Consider the following 12,373-nt stretch of genomic DNA (forward strand, 5'->3'; position numbering starts at 1 on the left):
CACTCGCTCTCACTCTGGGGTAAAACATAATTTAAACCCCACAGATATAAATTCCCACTGTGCCCATGATAAAATGCAATTTCAATTGTGTTGTACTAATGAACGAAACTGAAGAGATGCACTCGGACCAGCCTTTGTGATTGAACTTACGTTAACTAAATTACTTTAGTTGGCTGCTTTGAGCAAAACTTGAACGTAATATAACCTATTCTAAGAGCCTATTGTTTGTGTATGATCTTTATTAAATCGTTCACTTGTTTTTCAACAATGTCAGGTACAGGCAGGGAGACTGGAGCCTTCAGCAAGTAAGACACAGGGTTAAGAAATTATTTGAACATCACAGATATAAATTCCCAATGTGCCCATGATAAAGTTAAGTAAATTACTTTAGTTGGCTGCTTTGAGCAACACTTGTATGTAATATAACCTATTCTGGGAGCCGAGTCTGTATGATCTATGCGGAATATTTTGGGATCATCGGCTTCCCTGAAAACAGGTACTGACAGGAGGATCAATATGAGTCTGCCAGAGGTCATCATGCTGAATGGAGATGGAGGCTTTGGTAGTCCACACAACAAAGAAGCAGGTGTCCCTTCCAGTGATGTGGAGCTGACCTTGGACCTGGTGCCAGTAAGGATGGTCTTCACGAAGGCTGTAAGACCCTCCCTCCTTGAAATAGAAATCCTTCGACTTCACTGCCTCTTCAATGGTAAGGTCCCTTGTACCTGTTAGATTCTAGCTTGAAATATACTTATTCATGTTACCATACTAGAACTTATACATTCCTTATACATGTACAGTAATCAATATGTCGGTGTCAATAGAGGGCGGATAAAAACTAGGTGTATGGAAAGTTACGGACTGAGGAAGGGGGAGTGCAGAAAGTTTACATTCTGTAAAAAAATGGTATTGTTAAATCTCCTTGATCCTATGGAGGGAGGCAAAGGGCAATAGTCTGGTTTCAGTCACTGATCAGGTAGGACAGCCGTGCATTAGGGAGGAGTGAGGAATTTGGCCCAAGGTCAGATCAGGTCAGGTCTGATGAATTAAGGAGCAGTCCTATCCCACACACATTTTCACACCCACGAAGGTTCTAGCACGAGGCAGGCCACGACTACACCAGAGAGCGGAACCAGTTAAGTTCCTGCATAGCAACAGAGATGTATTGCCTGTCTAGATGTGCAAGGAGTTGACTCCTCCTAGTAGGACAGTATAAATATATGTGCTTGTGGAAACATGTCTTTGCAGCTGTTTAACCTCTCTAGGGTAGGTGGCACCAAATCGTACCAACCAAGTAAAAGCCAGTGGAATCCTGTGGCGCGTTATTCAAATACCTTAGAAATGCTATTACTTCAATTTCTCAAACATATGACTATTTTACAGCATTTTAAAGACAAGACTCTCGTTAATCTAACCACACTGTCCGATTTCAAAAAGGCTTTACAACGAAAGCAAAACATTAGATTATGTCAGCAGAGTACCCAGCCAGAAATAATCAGACACCCATTTGTCAAGCTAGCATATAATGTCACAAAAACCCAGAAGACAGCTAAATGCAGCACTAACCTTTGATGATCTTCATCAGATGACACACCTAGGACATTATGTTATACAATACATGCATGTTTTGTTCAATCAAGTTCATATTTATATCAAAAACCAGCTTTTTACATTAGCATGTGACGTTCAGAACTAGCATACCCCCGCAAACTTCCGCCGAATTTACTAACAATTTACTAAATTACTCACGATAAACGTTCACAAAAAGCATAACAATTATTTTAAGAATTATAGATACAGAACTCCTCTATGCACTCGATATGTCCGATTTTAAAATAGCTTTTTGGTGAAAGCACATTTTGCTTTCGTGACAAAAGATTTCTAAATATTTCATTACCGTACTTCGAAGCATGTCAACCGCTGTTTAAAATCAATTTTTATGCCATTTTTCTCGTAAAAAAGCGATAATATTCCGAACGGGAATCTGCGTTTAGGTAAAAAGAAGAAAGAAAATAAAGCTCGGGGTCGACTCGGGCACACGCCTAAGCCCATTGTCCTCTGATCGGCCACTTGCCAAACGCGATAATGTGTTTCAGCTTGGGGCTGCCTCGATATCGTTCAGCTTTTTCCCGGGCTCTGAGAGCCTATGGGAGCCGTAGGAAGTGTCACGTTACAGCAAAGATCCTCAGTCTTCAATAAACAGAGGCAAGAAGAACAACAACAACTTGTCAGACAGGCCACTTCCTGCATGGAATCTTCTCAGGTTTTTGCCTGCCATATGAGTTCTGTTATACTCACAGACACCATTCAAACAGTTTTAGAAACTTTAGGGTGTTTTCTATCCAAAGCCAATAATTATATGCATATTCAAGTTACTGGGCAGGAGTAGTAACCAGATTAAATCGGGTAGGTTTTTTATCCGGCCGTGTCAATACTGCCCCCTAGCCCTAACAGGTTAACCCACTGGGTGAATAAACTTGGTTTGAGTTTTCAATTCTGTTTGTTTAGAACCTAACACACCATAGGGACACTTGAGCTCCACCACTGCTGTGGTGTTCACCAGACCATCTGGTCGGACACCCAGGATCCCAGACCCTGTGACCCAAAGCCTTGACTGCTGCACATCTATCCCTGTAGCCATTTTGAATGCCTTTATGCCCCTTTCTTCGTTATCTGTGCCCCACTTTACATTTACATATTGTTTTTTACATTTTTAGTCATTTAGCAGACGCTCTTATCCAGAGCGATTTACAGTAGTGAATGCATACATTTCATACAATTCATACATTTTTTTTTTTCTGTGCTGGCCCCCTGTGGGAATCGAACCCACAACCCTGGCGTTGCAAACACCATGCTCTACCAACTGAGCTACAGACAACACCCCATCTAATGACCGTGAACACCTTGAAATGCATTTGTGGTAAGAATGTGCTATATAAATAGTTTGATTTGATTAATGACATTACAGCTGTAGAATATTTAATCAACTAATTTTCACAAAGACAAGTGCAGTTTTCCATAAACTGAATTGATAACTTGGGATTTTATTACTTGACATATCAATCATATAGTGGGAAGGATCTTATAAATCAAGACAATGCATGTACAACTCTGAATAAATAAATACTGTGCCTTTGAAAATGTGTTTCTGGTCATGAAACTACATACAGGCTGGATGTCTAAAAGTCCCTTTTATAATGTCAATAGATTTTTAGATTCATTCTTATCAATGACATTCTAGAACTGAGTTAATACTCAGAGGTAATCTGGTTAATGTTTATACAATTGATTAAGTGGCTCTTTCCTTGTATAATGTTGACAGCTGTATAGAAAACGTTGTATTGCTAAGACGCTCAAACTTAACTTAATAGCTACACTCACCAACACAGAATAAACTTTATCCCTCATGATGGTCCTGACCAAACCAGTAAATTGCCCCTCACTATAACTGCACTTCTCCGCATGGCCAGACTTTTAGTGGTCTTCTCCCCTATTAATGGTCATCCTTGAAAAATGCCATAAAATCTGAAATAGACACCAAAGTAGACATACTGTACAAACAATTATCTAGGCTAAGTGAAGCAAAATAATTTTTGGACTGCTCTGCTAGATAGCTAAAGTGTAGTCAGTGGCTAGCTAAAACAGAGAAAGGAGATGCAAATTCATGGATTGGGCACAGGAGGTCTCTGGGTACAATGGTCTCTGATTGCCCTGGTGAACGGTAACCGGCAGTGTCAGCTAGAGATGACGTGCAGGGGCTTCCTGCAGGAATTTGTATTGAGAAAACTCACCTTGTTAGAGAGAATTACATGCCTATCAAAACGTCACGCCAGGGTAAGCCTACACAAAATAAACGTCCCTTTTTCAGGTCCGTCTTTCAAAGATAATTCATAAAAATCCAAATAACTTCACAGATCTTAATTGTAAAGGGTTGTAAACACTGTTTCCCATGCTTGTTCAATGAACCATCAACAATTAATGAACATGCACCTGTGGAACAGTCGTTAAGAAACTAACGGCTTACAGACGGTAGGCAATTAAGGTCACAGTTATGAAAACTTGGGACACTAAAGAGGCCTGTCTACTGACTCTGAAAAACACCAAAAGAAAGATGCCCAGGGTCCCTGCTCATCTGCGTGAACGTGCATTAGGCATGCTGCAAGGAGGCATGAGGACTGCAGATGTGGCCAGGGCAATAAATTGCAATGTCCGTACTGTGAGACGCCTTAGAGCGCTACAGGGAGACAGGACGGACAGCTGATCATCCTCACAGCGGCAGACCACGTGTAACACCTGCCCAGGATCAGTACATCCGAACATCACACCTGCGGGACAGGTACAGGTTGGCAACATCAACTGCCCGAGTTACACCAGGAATGCACAATCCCTCCATCAGTGCTCAGACTGTCCACAAAAGGCTGAGAGAGGCTGGACTGAGGGCTTGTAGGCCTGTTGTAAGGCAGGTCCTTGCCAGACACCACCAGCAACAACGTCACCTATGGGCACAAACCCACCGTCGCTGGACCAGACAGGACTGGCAAAAAGCGCTCTTCACTGACGAGTCGCGGTTTTGTCTCACCAGGGCTGATGGTCGTATTCGCGTTTATCGTCGAAGGAATGAGCGCTACACCGAGGCCTGTACTCTGGAGCGGGATCGATTTGGAGGTGGAGGGTCTGTCATGGTCCGGGGCGGTGTGTCACAGCATCATCGGACTGAGCTTGTCGTCATTGCAGGCAATCTCAACGCTGTGCGTTACAGGGAAGACATCCTCCTCCCTCATGTGGTACTGTGGTGGCTAATTTCTGTAGTACCAAATGAGGAGAAACAAACTTCACACACCAGTCAGAGTTATACTTAAACTACATTTTTAATAATACGAGCTTTGCATTAGCAATGACTTTCAACGATTCATTATTTCTAATGAACCATTGATAGTGACAACACAAAAGTACAAAGATATTTTATAGCCAAGATACACCCCTCAACCTACATGACGAACAACAGATACATAGAATGGTCACAAGGTTAAGATTTGTATTGAAAGGTATCTATAAAACATAGCAGACAGCAACTGCTGTGTCAACAGTTTTCATTGTATAGACCAGTGTCTGGTCCTCCTACTCCGAACTGGAACCGTCTCACCCTGGTACGGTATAGCACAAAAACATTAGCTCATGTTATCTGGAATGCTCTTTAGGTTTTATCTCCCAAAGACATCGTAAATCTCCTGTCCGTGTTCTCATAGAGGCCCATCCTCAGTAGAACACACACAATAGTTAAGTATACTCTATTCTGTCGACTAAAACAACCACTATAATACAATACAAGCATTATAACATAATCTTGCAATTTTCCACAACAGTACCCTTCCTGCAGGCTCATCCTGACATGACCCTCCAGCATGACAATGCCACCAGCCATACTGCTTGTTCTGTGTGTGATTTCCTGCAAGACAGGATTGTCAGTGCTCTGCCATGGCCAGCGAAGAGCCTGGATCTCAATCCCATTGAGCACGTTTGGGACCTGTTGGATCGGAGGGTGAGGGCCATTCCCCCAGAAATGTCTGGGAACTTGCAAGTGCCTTGGTGGAAGAGTGACATAACATCTCACAGCAAGAACTGGAAAATCTGGTGCAGTCCATGAGGAGGAGATGCACTGCAGTACTTAATGCAGCTGGTGGCCATACCAGATACTGACTTACTTTTGATTTGACCCCCCCCTTTGTTCAGGGACACATTATTCAATTTCTGTTAATCACATGTCTGTGGAACTTGTTCAGTTAATGTCTCAGTTGTTGAATCTTATGTTCATACAAATATTTACACATGTTAAGTTTGCTGAAAATAAACGCAGTTGACAGTGAGAGGACGTTTCTTTTATTTGCTGAGTTTACATACCTTATATGAAGTAGTTCTAAAATTCCAGATGAAAAATGAATGGGAACAGGTCGTCGTCAAATCAAAGGCAGGCGTTCAATATAAAGTTGTTTTTGACCTAAATGAAAACGTGTCAGTTTGTCACTTTCACAAGAATGGAGTAATAATATATGTTCAGCATTGCCTCAAATCTAGGTTGTACCTTTAGATTCAGAAAATTAACAACTAAGGATTCATTTTTCACTTCTCTCATTGACTTCAAACCTCAAACCCTTGCCTGGTCTGTTTCGCAAAGGTTCCCAGAAGTCTCACTATGTTGCGCCTCCGGGTTCAGAAACTCTGTGCAAAGACTGTTCTCAAGGCAGGCCTGGTTGTAGCGAGATACAGTATGTTCGAGTCGTGTCGGGGACAATTTTAGCTAAGGGATAGGCGTTCCCAATCAAGATCCCCAGACTGCCCAGCTCTTGCCGATGTAAACCCTTTTGTACTGCCTAGCCAATCAATGACTGTGCTGTGTATGGTGGCACTTCAGGAGGTGAGTTAATTTGTTTAAAAAAAAGTTCAGTTTGAGAAGGAGAGCATGAAGACGAGGAGGACCAGAGTTAAGACCGCTACGGCTATAATCAATGCTCATAATGAAGCTATTTATCGGAGTTATTGACTTTACAATAAGCCATATTAGACTAATTTACATAATTATGAAGTGGCAGCTGCAGAGATGGACAGCGCACGTGTGCTGAAAATAGGCTAATTCGAGGTCTAATTCATTTAAAATTAGTAGCCTAAAGTCTTAATTTGACTTTAGGCTACTAATAAAAAGAGCTCTTTGTGTTGGAGCCTATTTCTTCCTATTCAGTAAATATGCGTAGGCCTACCTGTTTGAGAGACAAAATTAGTCTCCATAACACTGAACCCAAACCGGCTGCTCACGTGCGCCATCGTGCATACATTTATTTTGCCCCCTACAGCAAACATGATCACGACACGCAGGTTAAAATATAAAAACTAACTCTGAACCAATTACATTAATTTGGGAACAGGTCAAAAAGCATTAAACATTTATGGCAATTTAGCTAGTTAGCTTGCACTTGCTAGCTAATGTGTCCTATTTAGCTTGCTATTGCTAGCTAATTTGTCCTGGGATATAAACATTGAGTTGTTATTTTACCTGAAATACACAAGGTCCTCTACTCCGACAATTAATCCACACATAAAACGGTCAACCAAATCGTTTCCGGTCATCTCTCCTCCTTCCAGGCTTTTTCATCTTTGAACTTATATGATTGGCATATAAACTTTCATAGTATTACGACACCGACCTGCAACACAGTTCGTCTTTCAATCACCGACGTGGGTATAACCAATGAGGAGATAGCACGTGGGTACCTGCTTCTATAAACCAATGAGGAGATGGGAGAGGCAGGACTTGCAGCGTGATCTGCGTCAGAAATAGAAAGTTCATTTTTAGCCCTTGGCAACGCAGACACTCGTTGACACGCGCGAGCAGTGTGGGTGCAGTAATTCAGTAACACATTTCTAAATTTATTTTTGCAACGCACGCGACGCGAGTGGTGTGGTCAGCCTATCCATAAGGGTTGAATATTTCCCAGTATTTTACAAACGTTCCATCCCGAGAATATCTAGTGCATTCGGAAAGTATTAAGACCCCTTGACTTTTTCCACATTTTGTTACATTACAGCCTTATTCTAAAATTGATTAATTCCCCCCCCCCAATCAATCTACATACAATACCCCATAATGACAAATCAAAACTGAAATGTCACATTTACACAAGTATTCAGACCCTTTACTCAGTACTTTGCTGACGCACTTTTGGCAGCGATTACAGCCTCGTGTCTTCTTAGGTATGACACTACAAGCTTGGCACACCTGTATTTGGGGAATTTCTCCCATTCTTCTCTGCAGATCCTCTCCTGGTATGTCAGATTGGATGGGGAGCGTCGCTGCACAGCCATTTTCAGGTCTCTCCAGAGATGTTCAGAGACTTGTCCTGAAGCCACTCCTGCGTAGTCTTGGCTGTGTGCTTAGGGTCGTTGTCCTGTTGGCAGGCGAACCGTCGCCCCAGTCTGAGGTCCTGAGTGCTCTGGAGCAGGTTTTCATCAAGGATCTCTCTCTACTTTGCGCCGTTAATCTTTCCCTCGATCCTGACTAGTCTTCCAGTCCCTGCTGCTGAAAAACCTACCCACAGCATGATGCTGCCACCACAATGCTTCACTATAGAAATGGTGCCAGGTTTCCTCCAGACCTGACGCTTGGCATTCAGGCCAATGAGTTCAATCTTGGTTTCATCAGACCAGAGACTCTGCTTTCTCATGGTCTAAAAGTCCTTTAGGCACCTTTTGGCAAACTCCAAGCGGGCTGTCATGGGCCTTTTACTGAGGAGTGGCTTCCATCTGGCTACTCTACCATAAAGGCCTGATTGGTGGAATGCTGCAGAAATGGGAGAACCTTCCAGAAGGACAACCATCTCCACAGAGGAACTGGAGCTCAAATCAAATGTATTTATATAGCCCTTCTTACATCATCTGATATCTCAAAGTGTTGTACAGAAACCCAGCCTAAAACCCCAAACAGCAAGCAATGCAGGTGTAGAAGCACGGTGGCTAGGGAAAAACTCCCTAGAAAGGCCAAAACCTAGGAAGAAACCTAGAGAGGAACCAGGCTATGAGGGGTGGCCAGTCCTCTTCTGGCTGTGCCGGGTGGAGATTATAACAGCACATGGCCTAGATGTTCAAATGTTCATAAATGACCAGCATTGTCAAATAATAATAATCATAGTAGTTGTCGAGGGTGCAACAAGTCAGTAACACAAGAGTAAGTGTCAGTTGGCTTTTTCATAGCCGATCTTTGAGAGTATCTCTACCGCTCCTGTTGTCTCTAGAGAGTTGAAAACAGCAGGTCTGGGACAGGTAGCACGTCCGGTGATAGGTCAGGGTTCCAGCAGGTCTGGGACAACAGGTCTGGGACAGGTAGCACGTCCGGTGAACAGGTCAGGGTTCCATAGCTGCAGGCAGAACAGTTGGAACTGGAGCAGCAGCACGGCCAGGTGAACTGGGGACAGCAAGGAGTCATCAAGCCAGGTAGTCCTGAGGCATGGTCCTAGGGCTCAGGTCCTCCTCCGAGAGAAAGAAAGATAGAATTAGAGAGAGCATATTTAAATTCACACAGGACACCGGAAAAGAGAAGAGAAATACTCCAGATGTGACAGACTGACCCTAGCCCCCCGACACATAAACTACTGCAGCATAAATACTGGAGGCTGAGGCAGGAGGGGTCAGGAGACACTGTGGCCCCATCCGATGAAACCCCCGGACAGGGCCAAACAGGTAGGATATAACCCCACCCACTTTGCCAAAGCACAGCCTCCACACCACTGGAGGGATATCTCCAACCACCAACACACCATCCCGGGACAAGGCCGAGTATAGCCCACAAAGATCTCTGCCACAGCACAGCCCAAGGGGGGGCACCAACCCAGACAGGAAGACCACGTCAGTGACTCAACCCACTCAAGTGACGCACCCCTCCTAGGGACGGCATGGAAGAACACCAGTAAGCCAGTGACTCAGCCCCCGTAATAGGGGTAGAGGCAGAGAATCCCAGTGGATAGAGGGGAAACCGGCCAGGCAGAGACAGCAAGGGCGGTTCGTTGCTCCAGCCTTTCCGTTCACCTTCACACCCCTGGGCCAGACTACACTTAATCATAGGACCTACTGAAGAGATGTGTCTTCAGTAAAGACTTAAATGTTGAGACTGAGTCTGCGTCTCTCACATGGGTAGGCAGACTATTCCATAAAAATTGAGCTCTATAGGAGAAAGCCCTGCCTCCAGCTGTTTGCTTAGAAATTCTAGGAACAATTAGGGGGCCCGCGTCTTGTGACCGTAGCGTACGTGTAGGTATGTACGGCAGGACCAAAATCGGAAAGATAGGTAGGAGCAAGCCCATGTAATGCTTTGTAGGTTAGCAGTAAAACCTTGAAATCAGCCCTTGCCTTAACAGGAAGTCAGTGTAGGGAGGCTAGCACTGGAGTAATATGATAAAAATGTTTGGTTCTAGTCAGGATTCTAGCAGCCGTATTTAGCACTAACTGAAGTTTATTTAGTGCTTTATCCGGGTAGCCGGAAAGTAGAGCATTGCAGTAGTCCAACCTAGAAGTAACAAAAGCATGGATTCATTTTTCTGCGTCATTTTTGGACAGAAAGTTTCTGATTTTTGCAATGTTACGTAGATGGAAAAAAGCTGTCCTTGAAACAGTCTTGATATGTTCTTCAAAAGAGAGATCATGGTCCAGAGTAACGCCGAGGTCCTTCACAGTTTTATTTGAGACGACTGTACAACCATCCAGATTAATTGTCAGATTGAACAGAAGATCTCTTTGTTTCTTGGGACCTAGAACAAGCATCTCTGTTTTGTCCGAGTTTAAAAGTAGAACGTTTGCAGCCATCCACTTCCTTATGTCTGAGACACAGGCTTCTAGCGAGTGCAATTTTGGGGCTTCACCATGTTTCATTGAAATGTACAGCTGTGCGTCATCCGCATAGCAGTGAAATGTAACATTATGTTTTCGAATGACATTCCCAAGAGGTAAAATATATAGTGAAAACAATAGTGGTCCTAAAACGGAATCTTGAAGAACACCGAAATTTACAGTTGATTTGTCAGAGGACAAACCATTCACAGAGACAAACTGATATCTTTCCGACAGATAAGACCTAAACCAGGCCAGAACTTGTCCATGTAGACCAATTTGGGTTTCCAATCTCTACAAAGGAATGTGGTGATCGATGGTATCAAAAGCAGCACTAAGATCTAGGAGCACGAGGACAGACGCAGAACCTCGGTCTGACGTCATTAAAAGGTAATTTACCACCTTCACAAGTGCAGTCTCAGTGCTATGATGGGGTCTAAAACCAGACTGAAGCGTTTCGTGTGCATTGTTTGTCTTCGGGAAGGCAGTGAGTTGCTGCGCAACAGCTTTTAAAAATTTTTTTGAGAGGAATGGAAGATTCGACATAGGCCGATAGTTTTTTATACTTTCTGGGTCAAGATTTGGCTTTTTCAAGAGAGGCTTTATTACTGCCACTTTTAGTGAGTTTGGTACACATCCAGTGAATAGAGAGCCGTTTATTATGTTCAACATAGGAGGGCCAAGCACAGAAAGCAGCTCTTTCAGTAGTTTAGTTGGAATAGGGTCCAGTATGCAGCTTGAAGGTTTAGAGGCCATGATTATTTTCATCATTGTGTCAAGAGATATAGTACTAAAGCACTTTAGTGTCTCCCTTGATCCTAGGTCCTGGCAGGGTTGTGCAGACTCAGGACAACGGAGCTTTGGAGGAATACGCAGATTTAAAGAGGAGTCCGTAATTTGCTTTCTAATGATCATGATCTTTTCCTCAAAGAAGTTCATGAATTGGAGCTCTGTCAGAGTGACCATCAGGTTCTTGGTCACCTCCCTGACCAAGGCCCTTCTCCCCCGATTGCTCAGTTTGACCGGGCGGCCATCTCTAGGAATAGTCTTGGTGGTTCCAAACTTCTTCCATTTAAGAATGATGGAGGCCACCCTGTTCTTTGGGACTTTCAATGCTGCAGACATTTTTTGGTACCCTTCCCCAGATCTGTGCCTTGACACAATCCTGTCTTGGAGCTCTACGTACAATTCTTTTGACCTCATGGCTTGGATTTTGCTCCGATATGCACTGTCAACAGTGGGACCTTATATAGACTGGTGTGTGCCTTTTCAAATCATGTCCAATCAATTGAATTTACCACAGGTGGGCTCCAATCAAGTTGTAGAAACATCAGGGATGATCAATGGAAACAGGATGCACCTGAGCTCAATTTCAAGTCTCATAGCAAAAGTCTGAATACTTATTTACATAAGGCATTTATTTTTAATAAATGTGCAAACATTTCTAAAAACCTGTCCGTCCAGCCATCCCTACCCAACTGTCTGGCCAATAGCCTACTTTATTGGAATCACAAGTGCTCTATCCTTCATTCATAGCTTGATTACTTGTGTTGCCCATGTTTGAATGGGCAGAACATGTATGACAAATAAAAACAAAAGATTCTCACTTGATGTCCAAGATAAGTAATTTCAATTGAGCCAATGTTGTGGAGATTGTTGCTGTGTAAGATATTTGTTTAAGCCTATAGTCGTTCATTCATAATGACAGGATACCTAGCTAGACCACTTAATTTAATCAATTAAAAAAAACTCTGTTCTCCGACAGCTGCCAAAATGGCTGACTGAAAAGCTTGACATGCATAGTGAGGTTGCAGAACCTAGGCTTATTTGTGGTAAACTATCGAATGAAAAGTATACATTATAGGATGCATACAAATATTCTAATACTAATCAAACAGTAAGAAAAAGTAGTAGTAAACACGCAGAAGCAATATGAGATGGTTTTGAATCGTGTTAGTTTATTTCCCTCTGGGTATAGCTCCTCACAAGTTAGTAATGTGTATTC

The sequence above is a fragment of the Salmo trutta genome, chromosome 32, assembly GCF_901001165.1.
Source record: "Salmo trutta chromosome 32, fSalTru1.1, whole genome shotgun sequence".
Lineage (NCBI taxonomy): Eukaryota > Metazoa > Chordata > Actinopteri > Salmoniformes > Salmonidae > Salmo > Salmo trutta.